This window comes from Sorex araneus, chromosome 2, assembly GCF_027595985.1.
Source record: "Sorex araneus isolate mSorAra2 chromosome 2, mSorAra2.pri, whole genome shotgun sequence".
NCBI classification, from domain to species: domain Eukaryota; kingdom Metazoa; phylum Chordata; class Mammalia; order Eulipotyphla; family Soricidae; genus Sorex; species Sorex araneus.
The window spans coordinates 28,349,077-28,368,613 of NC_073303.1; the positions used below are offsets into that span (position 1 = coordinate 28,349,077).

Genomic DNA, 19,537 nt, shown 5'->3' on the forward strand with positions numbered 1-19,537 from the left:
TGTTGACCTGTGTTTGATCCCAGACATGCTGAAACCTGCCTGGAATGATCCTTGAATTCAGAACCAGAGAAACAATGAAAAATAGAAGAAGAGCACTTCTCTACTCACAAAGAAGCCACAGAGTTAATTGCAAAGGAAAAAAAGAAAGACTTGCCACCTCAGGGCTCACCTCAGAGTAACCTAGCCAGATGGAGTCTGTTTGCTTTGCAAAAACTGATGTTTTCTTTTAAGAGTTACATCAAACTGATCAGTTCTGAAACTGTTCTTGCCTTCTGACTCCATAGATTCTTTCTTTAAGGACGATGCATGTCAATTTTCTAAGCAAAACACTTTATAAGCATTGCCATTACTTATTTATTTCCTTCCAATAAAGCCAAGGGTATAGTAATATTGTTTGTGTCTACCAAATAGTGCCACTTCATTTCAATCATGCTACTGATTAAAGATCTTGTGATAAAATGGTGTGAGGGATAGTTGAGTTGCAGTGAGAGGAAAGTCTATTACCAGAGTGTATGATAAGAAAAGCATGCTGTAAAGCATGTCTGCCTAGAGACAAATGAGGTGCTTTGACTCCAGTGCTGATTGGTTCCTTAGCTAAGTATCCTCCAATCCTATGGTGCTTGAAAGCCTTCATAGGTTTTTTAATTCTTTGAAGTAGATACAGTTTCATTAGGTGTGCGCTGTGTTGACTAAAATAAGTTTTTGTTTTGTCCTCAGATTGTGTGTTGGAAGATGGCTCTGTGTATCCCTAGAGGCCTGGGAATAGCAGCTGTGATGGTGATTCTAGTGGTGTGGAGCCCTCCAGTGACTGAGGGTGGAGACACTCCAAGTAAGTGCAGACCCCATAGTCACTGCCTTGGGGGAAAGGCGATGAGAGGCCTTTGGGTTTGAGGGGGGGAATCTTTGATGTTAGGATACAATCTTTCTTCACAAATTTCCTCTTTGGAAAAGAGAACTTTTTACATTCTTATTTTAATGGCAAGGTGAGGACAGTCCTCATTTCACAGATTTGAATCTGGGGCTGATCATGAGAGGAAACACAACCACTTGTGAGTGTTCACTGCCAGCAAATACAGGATGTTTTTTAAAAAATCAATGATTTTCTCTGGAGAACACACAGTAGGGCATGTGATTTCAGGGTCCCCCTATACCTTGCTTGGACTAAATGCTGTGGCATTTTTTAGGCTGGGGAAACACAAGGTTGCAGTAGTCTCAGGTGCTGAGAAAAGGGGCTTTATATTTCTGATCTAGGGCAGGGCCCATGGAGGCAAACTCAAGGTATCTGAGTGTACTTGACCCCGATGGGACTTTGAAGGTTTTGGGATTTTGTGATCAAACAAGGAATTGAGTGGGATCCAGAGACTTGAATTTACAATGGACTAAATTTGGAGAAAGTGAATGCAAAGAAGGAAAATAATACCTGTTGAGAAACCATTTCAGACAGCATTAGTATCTTGATATAAATTAGCTTCCAATTTTTCTAACTCTCCATGTGTAGGTCGGACATTTTTTATACAATTATTCTTATGGTGAGTTTATTTGAATTAACCTATACAAGCTGTAAATTAGCATAGTTTAATCAGAATCCAATTGATCTATCAGAAATATTGTGGTTTTATATTTTATTTATTTTTTGTCTTTTTGAGCCACACCGGGTGATGCACAGGGGTTATTCCTGGCTTTGCACTCAGGATTTACTCCTGGTAGTGCTGGGGAGGGGTGCATATGGGATGCTGGGAATCGAACCCTGGTCGGTGGCGTGCAAGGCAAACGCCCTACCCGCTGTGCTATCGCTTCAGCCTCTGTTATGTTCTTCTCAAAAAGAAAATAATCCTTCGCAAGACTCTGGTAGTGCAACTCTTTCTACTCTGACAGAAATCTGTGGACCTCTGGCTGAGGAGAGAGATGTGAAGGGAGGCCCCTTGCAGTAAGCAAGGAAACATCCTTGTCAGGAAAGGGACAGGATTAAATTTTGACATTTCTGGTCATTCCCTTGAACTGCCGCGCTCAGGTGGATTCTTGTATCTCAGTTTCCCCTGTCTCAGGGATCCTGGGGGAAACGAATTTCCGTCGAGGTCCCTTTCTCTAACTCCAGGGGCCCAGACTCTCAGTGCTTCTCCCTCCTTACTGAACTCGGGGGTCCCAGGACTGTCCCAGACAAGCTTTTCCCCAACCCCCACCCGAAGTCGGCCAGAGACACCTTCCGGAAAGGCCTGTACTTAGAGTTTCAGGAAAGAGGCGCCGGGGCCCGGGGGTCTGCGGGTGTCGGGAGCAGGTTTCGGTCTGGTCGGGCTCTCGGGCTCGGGCTGGGTTCAGGGGTTCGGATCCCATCCGCCTACCAGCGGCCCGGAGTGGCCAGTCCGGCCCGTGGGTCCCCGGCAGCGGCCTGACGCGCGGGGACTCCCGCAGGGACTGTCGTGGAGCAGTTTAAGGGCCTGTGCTACTCCACCAACGGGACGCAGCGGGTGCGGGTCGTGGACACATATATCTTTAACCGCGAGGAGTACGCGCGCTTCGACAGCGACGTGGGGGTGTTCGTGGCGGTGACCGAGCACGGGGAGCCGGACGCCGAGACCTGGAACTCACAGGAGGACTCACTGGAGCAGAAGCTTACGGAGAAGAGTTGTGCAGACACAACTATGAGCTAGAGCTAGACATCTCCACGGCCTCGAGCCAGCGAGATGAGCGCAGGCGCGGCCGCGGGCGCGAGTCTCGGCCGGGGGTCGGGCGGGGGGCGCACCCGGACCCGCGCGGAGCCCGAGGGGCCCGGCAGGAGCGTGTCCGCGGGGAGAGGCGGGGCCCGGGGGCCTTAGGGGACTCGCTCCCGCATTCGGGAACCTTCCCGCAGGGCAGACCTCACCGAGTCTTGAAACTCTAAGTACATAAAAGTCACTAAGTTCTTTCCGCCAGCTACGGTGGAGACAAAATCTCCTCAAAGGCAGTTTTTACCGGAAACCGTGTATGGTCTGTTCTTAAAAACAGGAATTTATCTTGAGGCGCTGTTACAGAGTGAGCGCCACCAGAGGGCACCAGAGGGCAGAGCCCACCAGTGTCTCAAGGTTCCCTCCCCCACCTCTCCTCTGAGACTATATTCTTCCCTATATTTCAATGTTGTTAGGTGAAAAATAACAATCTCTCAGGAGTCTTAAAATTTACAGACTAATACTTGTTTTCAACGCAAGTTCACCTAACTTAGCATATTTTTTCCTCCTTTATTTTCTTCTTACTACATCCTAATGTTATATAATACTTAAATATTTGTTTCTATAACATTGCATAAGTTAACATTTTTCTCACAAATGGTTGCATATCTTTTTACACCAAGTATTCAAAAACTATTTTATAAATACATATACCTGACTACAATTCTAGTCAAACAAGGAAGCAGAACCGAAACTGGAGTGAAAGGCTTAATTTAAAATTATGCCCTTCTGTTGGGGTGCTGAAATCACCAGCTGCCTCTAGAAGTGTAAGTCCTACTTATACTTCCACGCTCACATCATGTTCTCAGTAACCACAGCAACCTCCACAAAAATGTCAAAATAGAGTTTTACTGAAAACATTCATGATGATGTCTGACTGCCAAATAAGCAAGTCTGTTTTTTTAGATTGAATTACCATGAGATAAAAAGCTGTTTTGATGAGCCAGTTTTAGTCATACAATCTTCCAACACCCATCCCTCCACCAGTGTACATTTCCCACCACCAATATCCCCTGTTTCTCTCCTGCATCACCCCCACCCCCTTCCGAGTTTCTACTGGCAGGCACTTCTCTCTGTCTCTCTGTCTCTCTCTCTGTCTCTCTCTCTCTCTCTCTCTCTCCTCCCCCCCCCCGCCTTTGGGCATTATGGTTTGCAATACAGATATTGAGAGGTTGCCGTCTTCGTACCTTTACCTTTTTTCAGCATGCAGTTCTAATCCAGAGTGATCATTTCCAACTATCTTTGTCATAGTGCTCCCTTGTCTATCCCAACTACCTTGTCCCTCAGCACTGAGGCAGACTTCCAACCAGTCCTTCTGGCCCTTGTTTCTGCTGTCCCTGGGTATTAGTCTCATAACCTGTTTTTCTTTTATTCATATCCCACAAATATATTCAATAATTCTATGTCTGTCCCTGTTGTGACTCATTTCATGCAATATGATGCTCTCTATGTGCACTCATTTATAAGCTAGTTTCATAACTTTTTTCCAAACATCTGCATAGTATTACATTGTTTCGAAGTACCATGGTTTCTTTAAACAGTCATCCCTTCTCGAATACCGGGACACTCGGTTGTTCCCAGATTCTGGTTACTGTGAACAGTGCTGCAATGAATATAGTCATGCAGATGTGCTTTTGGGCTCCTCAGGTAGATTCCCAGTAGTGTTGCTGGACAGTCTGAAAGCTCAATTTCTAGATTTCTGAGGAATGCCCATGTTGTTTTCCAAAAGGCTAAACCAGTCAACATTCCCACCAACAATGAAGGAGACTCCCTTTCTCCACATTTCCACGCCAGCACTGGTTGCTCTTGTTCGTTTAATATGTGCCAGTCTCTCTGGTGTAAGATGATATTTCATTGTTTTGATTTGCATCTCCCTGATGATTTGTGATGTAGGGCCTTTTTTCGTGTGTCTTTTGGTCTTTTGAGTTCTTTGAAGAAGATGCTGTTCATTTTTTCTTCCCATTTTTGATGGCGTTGGATGGGTTTTATTTGTAAAGTTTTACCAGTGCCTATATATCTTGGAAATTAGCCTTTCATCAGATGGATAATGGGCAAGTAATTTTTCCCAATCTGTTAACTATCTTTGTATTTTGAGGTGCAGAAGCTTCTCTTTTTTTTATTTTTATTTTTCTTTTATTGAATCACCATGTGGAAAGTTACAAAGGTTTCAGGTTTAAGTCTCAGTTATACAATGCTCGAACACCCACCCCTTCACCAGGGCACATATTCCACCACCAAGAATCACAGTATAGCTACACCCACCCACCCCTATACCCCCAGCCCCCCACCCCGCCTGTGTAACTGATAAATTTCACTTTACTTTCACTTTACTTTGATTACATTCAATATTTCAACATAAAACTCACCATTATTGTTTGGAGTTTCTCCCCCCTAAAGTCGGACTTGTTGAAAAGGAAGCATTTGATAATTTGTTTTCCATTGCTGAGAATGAAGGGATATGAGGTCAAGTGGCCTCACTAGAGGCTGCACAGTTTTGGATTTCTGTATTTTAGTAACTAAGTCCAGAGAAATATCTGCCAGAAATTGCATCATTGTAAACTTGTACTTCTCAGCTAATTTATATCCCACATATGAGTGCAATCTTTCTATGTCTGTCTCTTTCTTTCTGACTCATTTCACTCAACATGATACTTTCCATGTTGATCCACTTATATGCAAATTTCATGACTTCATGTTTTCTGACAGCTACATAGTATTCCATTGTGTAGATGTACCAGAGTTTCTTTAGCCAGTCATCTGTTTTTGGGCACTCTGGTTTTTTCCAGATTGTGGCTATTGTAAACAGTGCTGCAATGAACATAGAAATGCAGATGTCATCTGTACTATACCTTTTTGCCTCTCCGGGATATATTCCCAGGTGTGGTATTGCTGGATCAAATGGAAGCCCAATTTCTAATTTTTTGAGAATCGTCCATATTGTTTTCCAAAAGGCCTGAACCAGTCGGCACCTGCAGTGAAGGAGAGTCCCTTTCTCCCCACATCCACCCCAACACTGGTTGCTTTTGTTTTTTGGGATGTGGGCCAGTCTCTGTGGTGTGAGATGATATCTCATTGTTGTTTTGATCTGCATCTCCCTGATGATTAGTGATGTTGAACATTTTCTCATGTGCCTCTCAGCCATTCGGATTTCTTCTTTGGGAAAGTTTCTGTTCATTTCATCACCCCATTTTTTGATCGGGTTGGCAGTTTTCTTCTTGTGGAGTTCAACCAGTGCATTGTATATCCTTGCTATCAACCCTTTATCGGATGGGTACTGTGTAAATATCCTTTCCCATTCTGTAGATTGTCTTTGTACTTTGGTCACTGTTTCTCTTGAGGTGCAGAAGCTTCTTAGTTTGACATAGTCCCATTTATTTATCTCTATTTTCACTTGCTTGGCCAGTGGCATGTCAGCTTTGAAGATACCATTGGCTTCAATGCCGTGGAGGGTTTTGCCGACCTTGTCTTCAATGTACCTTAGGGATTCTGGTCTGATGTTGTGGTCTTTAATTCATTTTGATCTAACTTTTGTACATGGTGATAGGTGGGTGTTTAAGCCCATTTTTTTGCATGTAGCTGTCCAGTTTTGCCAGCACAATTTGTAAAACATGCTTTCCTTGCTCCACTTCACATTTCTTGCTCCCTTATCAAAGATTAGATGATCATATATTTGGTCTTCATCTCTAGAGGTTCAGAAGCTTCTTAGTTGAATGTTGTCCCATATGTCTCTCTTTGCTTCCATTTGTTTGTTCAGTGCTGTTTCATCTTTGAAGATTCCTCTAGCATCAATGTCTTAGCGAGTTTTTCCCACATTTCCCTTTAGGTATATTATGGATTCAGGTCTGATATTGAGGTCTTTAATACATTTTGATCTGACTTTTGCGCCTGGCATTAGAAAGAGGGAGAAGTTCACTTATTTTCCTTTTTTTTCTTTTTGCTTATAGCTTCCCAGTTTTCCCAGAACCACTTGTTGAGGAAGCTTTCCTTGCTCCACTTCATATTTCATTCTGCTGTATCAAAGATTAGGTGATTATATAATTGAGGATATGTGACAGGATATTCAACTCTGTTCTACTGGTCTTCGTGTCTGTTACATCTGTTTTGTAGTACAGTTTGAAATTGGGAAGGGTGATGCCTTCCGTTTTCTATTCCCCAAGGATTGCGTTAGCATTTTGTGGGGTTTATGTTCCAACATGAAAAGTAAATAATTCTTTAAAAAAAGAAAAATAAGAAATCTTAAGAGTACATAAGTTAATCAGTTATTTAATTAAACACATATGAATGTTAAGAGAATAAGCGAAATAAAATGAGAGAACATATTTCAAATAAAACACATATGAAATATTTTCCATATTATTACATAAAGGAATAAGAAATATAATAGAATGGATATATGGATAAAGAATAAGACAGTAAAATGGAAGGAGTGGGGCATTACCAAAAGTAGTAATAGGAGAAGGTAGAGTTGAAGAAATATGATACTTTGTCAGCATTTTTAGCTTTAAGATTCTTTTTGTCCTTAAAAAATTGTAAGCTTTGTTTCCTTTTTTCTTTCTTTTTTTTCAAGAAGTCTAGCTATTTGCTATGTTTTATTTATTTTTATTGAATATCCATGAGCTACAGTTACAAAACTTTGATGTTTGACTGTCAGTCATACAATGACTGAATACCCATCCCTGCACCAGTGTACATTTTCCACAACCAATGTCACCAGTATCCCTCCTCCCCCCACATCCCACAACTTCCCTACCTCTATGGCAGACTATTTCTCTCTTACTCTCTCTATACTTATGGGTATTATGGTTTGCAATACAGATACTGAGAGGCTACCATGTGTGGTCCTTTGTCTACTTTCACCTTATGATATTCTGGGGTTACTAATGACTCTGTGTTCAGGAATGAGTCCTGGTGTACCTTGGGGTACCATATGGGATGGTGGAGAAGAAATCCCGGTTGGGCAAGTGCTAGGAAAATACCCTACCTGATGCACTATCGCTTCAGCCCCCCAAGGTATAAACTTTTGAAATAGCTTTCCTGTTTCTGTTTCCAGATTGTGAATCTTATAACTTGTTTCTGAGCTCCCAGTGCTTATCAAATTTCTATTAGTTGAATTAATAAATACACAAGCAAATGAAAAAATGTGTATATCATATAAAAAGTGATGGCAGCTTAATAATAGAAACATTTCTGGGGAATGCATAAAATATGGCATCTGAGCCAAGATTAGACTAAAAGCTGACAGAGATGACTTGCTGACCTGCAGCATGTTAGACGTGCTTTTATTCTCAAATGCTGTTGGGTTTGAGGCCTGTTTGAGAAGCATTGCTCTGCATGAAAGGTCGTGACTGTGATTGTGGTCCTACTATGTGTGACATAGAAATGCATATTCAATGGATATGGTGACGCCTGCAGGTCATCCTGTGCCTATGGGACGAATGCATCAACAGCCTGATGGTGCCTTCAGGCTTCCTGTCACTGTCACTGTCATTCCATTGCTCATCGATTTGTTCGAGTGAGCATCAGTAACAATAAGTTTCTCATTGAGAAACTTATTGTTGCTGTTTTTGGCATATCCAGTACACCATGGGTAGTTTGCCAGGCTCTGCCATGCGAGCGTGATACTCTTGGTAGCTTGCCGGGTTCTCCAAGAGGGGCAGAGGAATCGAACCCTGGTCGGCCATGTACAAGGCGAATGCCCTACAGCAGGTTGGGCGTTTGCCTTGCACGAGGTCGACCCGGGGTTCAATTCCCAGCATCCCATATGGTTCCTTGAGCACTGCTAGGCTGCTAGGGGTAGTTCCTAATTGCAGAGCCAGGAGTGACCCCTGTGCATCGCCAGGTGTGATCCAAAAAGCAAAACAAACAGGCTTCCTGATACTCCCCAAATTGCCACTGTGTCTTTGGCTGTACCCCAAACCTTGGGACCAAGTTTCTCAAGAAATCAAACACCCAAAAGTTAGGCATGTGGGAGCTATGCCCATAAACCACTTTTGGCTCACTTTTGGCTCAGCTTTACTAGCTCATTTATTGGCCTTATTTCAGAGACTCATAAATAAAGCTCAAAAGAGATCAAAAACTTAAGTTTTTTGGCTAAACAGACTTGGGTAAATGGGAAGGAGGGTCGGGTCATCCTGGAGCCAGACCAAGCAGAGCCCTTGGCAGCTGCTTGATACCACGATCCAAGATCACTACCATATCTGGACTCCACCGTTTCACGATGGTATTCATGTTTTGTGACTGAAATCTCCAGGCTTTCTCAGAGTTGGAATGGGCTATCTCCCCCCACCCTTCCCAATACTCTTGGAAGCACTGACAGTCACCCCACCTTGGTGGGGGCAAGGTAGTGGGGGATGGTAGGACGGAAAGAGGGGACATTGGTTGTAGGAAATGTGCACTGGTGGAGGGATGGGTGCTGTATCATTGTATGACTGAAACTCAATTATGAACAGCTTTATAATGGTCAAGGTTATAGATATTTAATTTTAAAAAATTTTAAAAAAGAAATTTGTAGCCTTTCTGGCCCTGCGCGAGATCGACCCCTGCGCGGAGGCAACTGAACCACTTTGGACATGAGCGGCGCCCCCAAAATGCCTCCAAACTGTGTGCCCGGAGCTTCTGGCCCAGGCGCTGCCGGCAGGGTATGCTCTTTTCTCTCTCAACTCTTTCTTTTTGAATGCAGCGAGGCAATAGCCGGTTTTTAGACTATGCAGGAAGTCCGGGAAAGCCGATGGGGCGGGACTTCCGGATCCGCCCTGTGCCAGCCGACATTTAAGCACAGAGCCATGCGGGGACGCTCCTTTCCGGCCCTGCACGAGATTGACCCTGGAGGCAACTGAACCACTTTGGACACAAGTGGTGCCCCCAAAATGCCTCCAAACTGTGTGCCCGGAGCTTCTGGCCCAGGCGCTGCCAGCGAGTGATGCAATTACAAAAAGAATTTTCCCTGGACTTCATATAGAAATCCAAAACCGCGCGGCTGCGATAGCGACCTAATATCTTTTGATTGTTTGATTGTCAGCAACGTGTAAATGTTCCTTTTTGGCAGGGCTTACCATTGGGAAACTCCAAACAATAGTACTGAGTTTTTTGTTGAAGGGTAAAAGATTGTAACGATAGAATTTTAGGCAGAATTTTCCCTGGACTTTATATAGAAACCCCAAACCGCACGGCCTTGGCAGCCTAATGTCATCTAATCATCAGCAATATGAAATGGTTCCTTTGTAATGGGTTGGACTTTGGGGGGACCATAATAGGGTTAAAGTTTGTAGCGACGTGTAATTTCTGGCTGTACTTTCCCTGGACTTTATACAGAAATTCAAAGCCGCGAGGCCGCTGCCATGGCCGCGCAACCTATTGTCATTTAATCATCACCAATATGAAATGGTTCCTTCTTAACGGGTCGGACTTTGGTGGGAAATCCTAACAAGAATAGTAAGTCTTTTGCTGAAATATTGAAGGCTACCAAAGTGGTAGCCATCTCTATAGACTGAACTAAGCCATATCCCCACACCGGCTGAGAAGAAATATCCTTCTTTCTCGGGAAGAAACGCGGCGTGGCGTTAACCATAGTATGATGTCCATTAAGCTGACACGGACCTGGTGGCGTGGGAATGGGATACAAGGGAATAAATTATTATGTACTTGGAACAGCGGGACGCTGGTGGAATCTCGAACCGGGGCCGATACCAGCGTATTACCTTTGGTTCCAGAAACTGCTTGCAGACATTCTACCAGGCTATCAACTAAGCCAGAGCCCCACGCCGGCTGATGACGGGAAATAACCATCTTTTTTGGTTTGTTTTCCCTTTGTCAGGCAGCGTGGTGATTACTAAACAGGCGTGATCTCGGTGGCGCGGGACGAGGGGGGAAAAAATTAGAAAAGTTATGTAACAAACAGCAGGACTTAATACCTCTACATTCTCAGCAATGGAGAGCCATCAAATGCTTCCTTAACAGTGGGACTGTCTTTTCTTTTTTGGGGGGAAACCCTAGAAACAATAGTGAGTTATGTGTTGAAACATGGACTGTAACCAAGATAAAGCGTAAACAAAGTGAAACTTATCACTTACAAGGGCGGGGACTGGGGGGGTGGGAGGGGGCGGGAGGTATAATGGGGTGGTTGGTGATGGAATATGGGCACGGGTGAAGGGAAGGGTGTTTGAGTATTATATAACTGACATAACCCTGAGAACTATGTAACCCTCCACATGGTGATTCAATAAAATTTAAATTAAAAAAAAAAAGAAATTTGTAGTTCATCCCTGCTTCACTCAGCTTAATCAATGGCTGAATATATAGTAGTACTCCTATTTTTAAAAAGAGAAATGTCTACTCAAATTTAAAGACTTGTCTCTGCATTAAAGTATTATGTAATTTGAAGGATTTAGCTTTATACTTTTCCATACAATGCTAACCACTATGTACCTATTCAAACTTTGTCGCGCGTCGCTTCGTCCAGCGAAGAAACACGCAACTCGGAGATCCTTTTGGCTGCGATTTATTTAGGAACTTTCTCATGCGTTAGAGAAGAAATCAGGAACGGGGACGTGGAGTAAGGCGGAAAAAGGGACGCATGAGGGAGAACCCACTAGCTAGGTGACTTTCCCCCCTTATATACCTCTCGCTGCCTGCTTATGCCCACGTGTCCGCATCTGATAGGTTAGTCACAGCTTATGGGCGTGGCAAGACATCCTGTTTCCTTATTAGGAGTTGTTTTCGGAGCACACAGGTGTTGATTGCAAAGAGCGCTACAAAGCATGGTCCCATGGTGGCTCTCCACAAAACTTCTCGGTTTATGTCACTATTCCTGTGGTAATGATAGTGTTGAAAGTCTCACAGCAGCAGGAGAAAGTCAAAATTGCTATTGTCTTCTCTATTTCAAGAGCATTGTGTTATATCCTAGTTCACCTTGGTTACTAGAAATTGTCCTGATGTAAGAGAAAATAAGTTTACATTTATTGTAAATTATTATCATATGACCTATATAATATAAAATATATCTTTTTAAAGTGCTTAATTTTTTAAGGCTATTAATATCAACAGAGTAACTCTCTCAGTACTGTGAACTAACTAATGTGCTTATTCAAGCTAACAAACTGACTGAGCTTGGATCCTAATAAAAGATCTAGATTCTAGGGATCTTTTCACCTTGGTACCAAGGAAGGACTCAGCCCCTTAGAATGATCTGCTGCCTGGTCTCTATCTCAGTATGTGTTTTTATGTCTGTTGCTTTTCTCAGCGCAACCTAGAGTGACCGTCTACCCATCCAGGACAGAGGCTTTAAACCACCACAACCTGCTGGTGTGTTTGGTGACAGATTTCTATCCAGGCCAAGTAAATGTCCGGTGGTTCCGGAACGAGCAGGAGGAGACAGCAGGAGTTGTATCCAGCCCACTTATTAGGAATGGGGACTGGAAATGACCCCCGAGCATGGAGATGTCTACACCTGCCAAGTGGAGCCCCCGTTCCTCCAGACCCCCATCACCGTGGAGTGGCGTAAGGGACAGTTTGTTTCCTGTCACTATGGGCCTCTGAAGTCAGTGGGCACAGCTTCTACTAGTCTAGTTAATTTTATTCTTTATTTCTTTTTTGTATGAAACATTATTTCAATGCTAATTTGTAATTTGCAAACTAGGAGCGATAGCACAGCAGGTAGGGTGTTTGTCTTCCATGTGGCAGACCCGGGTTGGATTCCTCCGACCCTCTCAAAAAGCCCTGCAAGCTAACGAGAGTATCTTTCCTGCTCGGCAGTGCCTGGCAAGCTACCCATGGTGTATTCAATAGGCCAAAAACAGTAGCAACAAGTCTCACAATGGAGACGTTACTGGTGCCTGCTCAAGGAAATTGATGAGCAACAGGATGACAGTGACAGTTCACAAATGCTAGTTGAGATTTCTGTGTCATTGGTTTCACTCACTAAGCTCAATGGACTTCTACGAATTTTCCCCATGTAATTTTTTGTGCTCCTACTGGGCTGTCAGCTCTGTGAAGTTTGGACGCGTCATATGGTAGGCAGCAACATGCTTCAGGAGCTTTGGAACTGCCAGTGTCTCCTGGCATCTCTCTGAGACCAGTTGTGAAGCTGGGCTGTTTCTCTGGTTGTAGTGGGAGCTGGATATGGATGGGTGGAGTGCTGGGTTTTGGCAAGGTGGGGACACTCTCTGCCCCCATCCACTTAAGGCTCTAGAGATCTGCACCACGGGGTGTTGGCCATCCTGGAATAAGTAGGCCGTCAGTGTGTCTGTGAGGTGAGCCACAAAGCTGGACCTTTTCTCTGATGGTGGTGGGAGCATGTGTCGATTTTTTATTTCAGACATCATTAGTGAGCTGGATGGAAACTACAGGAAACTGGATTACAAGAGCATCAGAATAATTATGATGCCATTTTCTTTCCAGTTAGTAGGGAGATTATTCCACATATTGTGGTCCCAGAACCCAGCTCTGATAGCTCTGAAACATTGACTCTTAGAGTTCATAACTGGGGCCTTGGGCAAAGATCCATCAAGGAGCTAAAATCCATTCCCCACTTCCCTCTTCTCTCATCAGCTCACTATATCTAAGAATTTATTAGTGGGCCTTTTCATCTTATAGGGAGTGGTGAAAATGAAAAACAAGATTCTTCTGACATCTCCTGTTTTATACTCAAGTTAGACTCTAGATCCTCAGTGAAGACCTCATGGGGTGTGGAGCAAATGCTGACTCTCAGATTTTTCCCCCTAGGAGCCCAGTCTGAATCTGCCCGGAGCAAGATGCTGAGTGGCATTGGAGGATTTGTGTTGGGGTTGATCTTCCTTGGACTGGGCCTCTTCATCGATTATAAGAACAAGAAAGGTAAATTAATCTTGGAAAATGAGGAAAATAAACTATGCATCAATCTGTCTATTCATAGAGATTCTGCCTCCAGATTGGCCCTTTTTCTGCTGACCCTGAATGGAAGGAGGCTGTGCCGCTGGTGAAATGAGTCAAAAAAACCTTCCTGCAGTCTTTGGAATCTGATTTGGGACTGGAGTGATAGCACAGTGGGTAGGGGGTTTGCCTTACATGCAGCCATCCTGGATTCAAATCCCAGCATCCCATATGGTCCCCTGAGCACTGACAGGGGTAATTCCTGAGTGCAGAATCAGGAGTAACTCCTGTGCATTGCCTGGTGTGACCCAAAAAGCAAAAGAAATCTGTTGTATATATATATATATATATGTAAGCTATTCAGTCAACGATACTGTAATCAGGAGATTTCCATACAACAACCAAACTTGAAACTGTTCCTGTCAAGGTGATAGATTGCTGGGAGGGAGGGTACCTGGGGACATTGGTGGAGGGAAGTTGACTCTGGTGGGTGAATTGATGTGGGAACAGGATATGCCTGAATCTCCACTATAAAAAACTTTGTAACTAATGGTAACTTAATAATAAAACAAAGAAAAGGAAAGAAAAAGAAGAAGGTTGGAACATTAACTTCGAGTGGCAGTTTTATTTCTTGAATGGGGGTGGGGGATTTAGTTTCTGTTAGTAGCACCTTAAGTTTAGTTTAAGTTCTTGTAGCAGATGGCTAGGGAAGAATAACAATCCAATTGTGTTCCAAATTTCACTTCTGTTTGGTGTAAAGAGAAACTGTCTATTGTAGTAATGAAACCTTTCTCTCCCTAATTTTCTTTCGTAGGACCTCATGGACCTTTGCCAACGGGTACTTCTTTTTTTTAATTTTTTTTGCTCTCATTCAATGTGGGGTGTGGGAAGGCATAAGTAGAGGAAAGGGTGTGATGTGAACATATCCAGACACAGTGATCTCAACTTGTGACACATTTCCGCTTACAAAACCAACAGTTAGTAGAGAATTATACTGAGTTTCTGTGGAAACTGCTGAGTTTGTTCCCTCAGAAGAGGACACACATTGGCCGGATCTTTCTATGAAACTGCAGTCAGAGATACAGCTTGGGTGTTAGATATCAGAATTTTGCCTATAATGTTTCACATATTGTTGTCTACTTCCTGTGTGTAGTTACAAGTGAGTAAACATTGGGGTGGAGAGATAGTATAGAGGGTTGAGTGCTTGCCTTGCCTTGCACGCTAGTATTCCGGGTTCCATTTTCCAGTACCCAAATAATCCCAGAGCTGAGCTGGGTGTGATCCCTGAGCATCGAACTAGAAGTAAGTTTTGAAAATTGCTGGGTATGCCCCACTCTCCCACCCCCCAAAAAAAGGTGAAAGTAGCTACTAGAGGTGGAAAAGTTGAATTTTAATTAGATTTTTTTAAAAAAATTATAAAAAAATGTTGAAGTGTTCATATCCTTCAGCAAGATAAGTTCTCTGCTTCCGGCATATCAGAGCAGATTCTCTGCTTCCTAAACATCAGAGCAGATCTTTTAGTTGCCATTTGCTTTTTTAGATGATTTGATCTTAACTCATATGTCATGGGAGGCGAAGATGGCCCTCAGCTTTCTCGGTCTGATTTCTCTAAGGGGAGGAAAGAGGTTCCTTCCTCAGGGTGCACTGTGCTCATCACTCTCTCTACTACAGGGCTCCTGCACTGACTCCTGAAGGTCGCCTGAAGAGTTTGATGATACTTCTTTCTCCTCTTCTGTAATACCTGCTGTAACTGCCCATAATTCCCAGTTACCTGCAAGTTTCTGTCTCTGAGATTGGAATCCTCTGACTCTGAGACAGTCATTAGGTCACTTCCTGTAATCACTGTTTGGAGAGCCTGGCTGTGCAGTTTCATCCTGCACTGACCCCAGTGCCTGTTTGTGCTGCAGCTGTGAAGCCAAGGGCTTCTTCTTTCCCGTTGTGTGTCCATAAGCTGTTCAAGAGAAGCACCTGAAACCACCTATCTGGCTAGAGAGCTTTACCATAATTAAACACAATTATGAATAATATATATTATTATATATAATAATATAAAGCTTTCTAATAAATAAAATAAAGCTTTCTAATTTATGCTAATTATACATTTTAAATTGATATGAAATTATATTAATTTTGTTTTATAACACTTATCTGAAATTTATATATTATGAAACAATTATGATAAAATGTCTAGTTAATGTCCATGTACTTATAATAAAAATATTTTTCTTGTAGTGAGAATCTTTCAGGCAAGTTCTTTTAGTTGCCTTAAAAGATACAAGTTTTTTCACTATAATCACCATGATGTACATTATATGACCAAGACGTAATTATTTCATAATTGGAAGTTACCAACAACCACTAGGCTTCAAGAGCCCAAATTTTGCAAGATGTTTTCTATTCTGGCTCACTAATTGGCTTTTAAGACCTTTTCAAAAGAGGAGCTCTAAATTATGCCATCAACAACTGGAGCTTTGTTGGAACTAAGGATATAACTATTTTGAGACAAAAAGTTTTATCTATTTACTCTGAATGTAGGTTACAATAGTGTTAACTCTCATGGTTTTTAGGAGTGAAATCAAGTACCTTCACTACTAAAACATCCCAGAACCTCAATTCCTGTCATATCTCTTCTAATCCACTTTCCTTTTACAACCCCCCCACCCCCTGCCAACTTCATCTCTTCTTTCCTTTACCCCCTGTCTTCAACACTCCCTCCAGTTTGAGAATTTCAGTTTTACAATCAAATGAGAATGCTTTGCTTTCATTCTTTACCAATTCCCCCTCCCCTTTTTTTTCCTGAGAAATATTTCATTTCTACTTTTGGTCTTTTTTTTTTTAAGAAAACATGCATATACTCATTCACATACAGAGTGGCTTTACAAGGAGCCATAACGTGCATGCAAGTATCTGCAAAGCATGCTTGAAAATAGGCTTATTTAAAATACATTTTTTAGTATTTTAAAAACAAATAATTAAGCAAAACTTTATAGAAAAAAAGAAATATCTAAGAAGATATTTAAATAGAGAAATTCCCTTAGAAAGTAAATTTTTGCAGAGCTTGTTATTTATTCTCATTAGTAATTAGAGAAATACAGGCAAAAGATTCTATGAAAAACTTCTCATGTCCTCCAGACGGGCAGAACATAAGACAAGGTATGGGGATGTTGAGATAATACAAGGGTTATGGCACATGACTTGGTTGTAGAGAACTCAGGTCTGAACCTAGGTCCTTATGGTCTACTAAGCATCACTGGGTATGACTCTAGAAGCTCTTAAACACCACTGATGTGTCTTGAATTCTTCAGGGCCACATGTCCTGAGTGGTACCACATCGTGGCCCTTGCATTGAATCTCCATATCTGTCGGCTGAGATCATGAGAATGTACCCTGGATTCCCTGAGGACTCCAATCTTCAATGAAACTCTAAAATATAAAAAACTGCCAAAATTGAGTTCTTGTGTAAATGGGCCATGAGACTGTACCCAGAGAAAACCTATTTGAATAACAGTTGGACACTAAGATTCAAAGCTGAACATAGGTAATCTAATAATTTGCAATCCTCAGGCTTCCAAACAATTTCAATATTAGTACTATTCAGCTGAAAAAGAATCAAAGATCCAAGATAAATATTTATACATATATACATATATGTATATATATAAAATAATGGCAACATATGTATAAAACAATGGCTATATATATATATATATAAAACAATGGCAATAACTCAAGGACTCTCCAGATTAATTAGATGGGTAAGTACATTGTTGTTTCATCCATGGTTGCTTTGAGTACATTGGCTCTCTTCAAGATTTCTTCTCTGAATTCTTTTTTGGAGAGGTCCAGTATGTGGGTAGACCCTGTGGAGATTTCTGGAATCTTTTCTTCATCTTCTCTTCGTGGAGGAGATTTTTGCTGTTTCTTCATATTGTTATGGAAGTCTAGAGTTGTAGCCTTCTAGTTGTCTATCCCTATTCCCTCTTTCTGCGGGGGGGTGCGGGGGATTCAGTTTGTGCTAAGTTGATGATGGTGGCTTTGTTCCAATTCCAGAATACTTCCTTATTCTCAGGTTTTCCTCTTGGTTTATGTGGGGTCTTTAGTGATGACTTAAGGCTATGCTGTCTTTACAAGGAGTTTGTGCAGATTCTATTGTTCACTGACAGCTTTTGTGAAGTTCAAGTCAGTTAAGGGACTATTTTGCAAAAATGATTGAGATGGCCAGGGTGATTTTTGAAGAAATGGGTTATAGAGTATATAATGTAAGAAAAATTACAACTGCACTCGGACAAGTGGCCACACCCCATTTTGAAGCCACGCCCCCTGAACTACAGGTCATGTCCCCAGTCTTGGGGGACAGAGTGGGGTAGGCGTGGAGAGTGTCCCTCGGGTCGGTAGGTGGAGTCCCGATCCTCTTTGTGAGTACCTGATTGGGAGCTCGAGTGTTACAGAGGAGCAGAGAGGCGTGTCCACACAGCGCAGGGAGTTGGGGGGGGTTCCAGGAGAGCCCCCACCCATAGTTGTTCCATCCAAAAAACATAATCCACAATACAATAAAAATAAGTGAACAACTGCTATAGAAAAGATCTCTGAGCATAATGTTAGAAATTACACATGTTAGAAAAAGAAGCAAGAAAATTCACATTTATTTATGGGAGACTTAAAGGAGAAAATACTTATCTATATTGTATGTGACTACATTCACAGATTATACAAACTTGACAAAAGCAAAACAAGATTAAGTGGGTCATAATGAGAGTACTTCTGGGAAGTAATCATGGTGTTATGATATGTTTTGATTAATAGTTATTTTGGACCCAATTGTTGACTATTTGATAGTTCTAATGTTTGTTAAACTTTGCATATATATGCTTGATGCCATATCTCTATTATGCTATACTTCTTTTTTTAAAATTTTTTTTTCTTTTTGGGTCACACCCAGAGATGCTCAGGGGTTACTCCTGGCTTTGCACTCAGGAATTACTCCTGGCGGTGCTTGGGGGACCATATGGGATGCCGAGGATCGAACCCGGGTTGGCCACGTGCAAGGCGAACGCCCTACCCGCTGTGCTATTGCTCTGGCCCCCTATTATGCTATATTTTAAAATACTGTACAAAAGTGGGAAGGTAAGGACCTGGAAAGATAGTATGGTGCTTACCTTGCATATGGTCTATCTGAATTCAGTCCTGGTACTCGGTATGGTCCCTGAGTCCTCCCAGGGACTCTTGAGTACAGGGTCAGGAGTAGTAAGTTCTTAGCACTGCTGAACGTAGTACAGAGAAACAAAAACAAAAAACCAAAATACAAAAAAAAAATGAAATTCTAGTATTTAAGAAATGAAGTGAAGAGTTTTGTGAAGTGATGCCATACAGAATTTGGGGTTTAGGGGATACTTAGTAATAGTTGTTTGTTTTTTTTTAATCAATCATTTTATGGTCCTATTTATGATCTGAGCACTTTGTGCAAACTCAGAATTAGTGATAATCACTCCCTGTATTTGTTCTCTACCCAGTTTGAAATAAAAATCCCATACCCCATAATGTTAGCAATCTCACTCCTGGGGTAGGAAATTGTGATTTACACTGGAAATTGTGATTTACAGTGTGGCCTCTATAACAATGAGTCTACAGAGACCATTGTTGTCTAAGTTTTTCGAACCCTGATTCTAATAGGTGATGAATATCATGTGGCCCAGAAAATACCTTGGATGCAAATCTTTTTAATTTGCTTTCTGGAATTTCTTAATACTTGTCCAGTGGGTCCACTGGCATTTGTCTTGCTTCTGGCATAGAAATGTACCTTTTCTTTTTCTTCCATCTCTGAGACCCAAAAGTGAAACTGTATTTCCTTCCCTGCAGAGATTGGGAAAAAAGAAATCTAGTCCAATTCTTCTCTATGGAAGGAAAAGTCTGGATTTTGATAGGAGACCTTTGAAGACACTCTCTGGTATTTGGTTAGATGGTAACTCGCCTGACGCAAGCTTCAGAAACCT

The 19,537-nt window shown here is 42.2% G+C and overlaps 1 pseudogene; it reads left to right on the forward strand.

Annotated features, from left to right (window-relative positions):
* The first annotated feature begins 697 nt into the window (after positions 1-697).
* Positions 698-15,530, forward strand: LOC101537862 (HLA class II histocompatibility antigen, DQ beta 2 chain-like; annotated as a pseudogene).
* Positions 15,531-19,537: the final 4,007 nt, after the last annotated feature.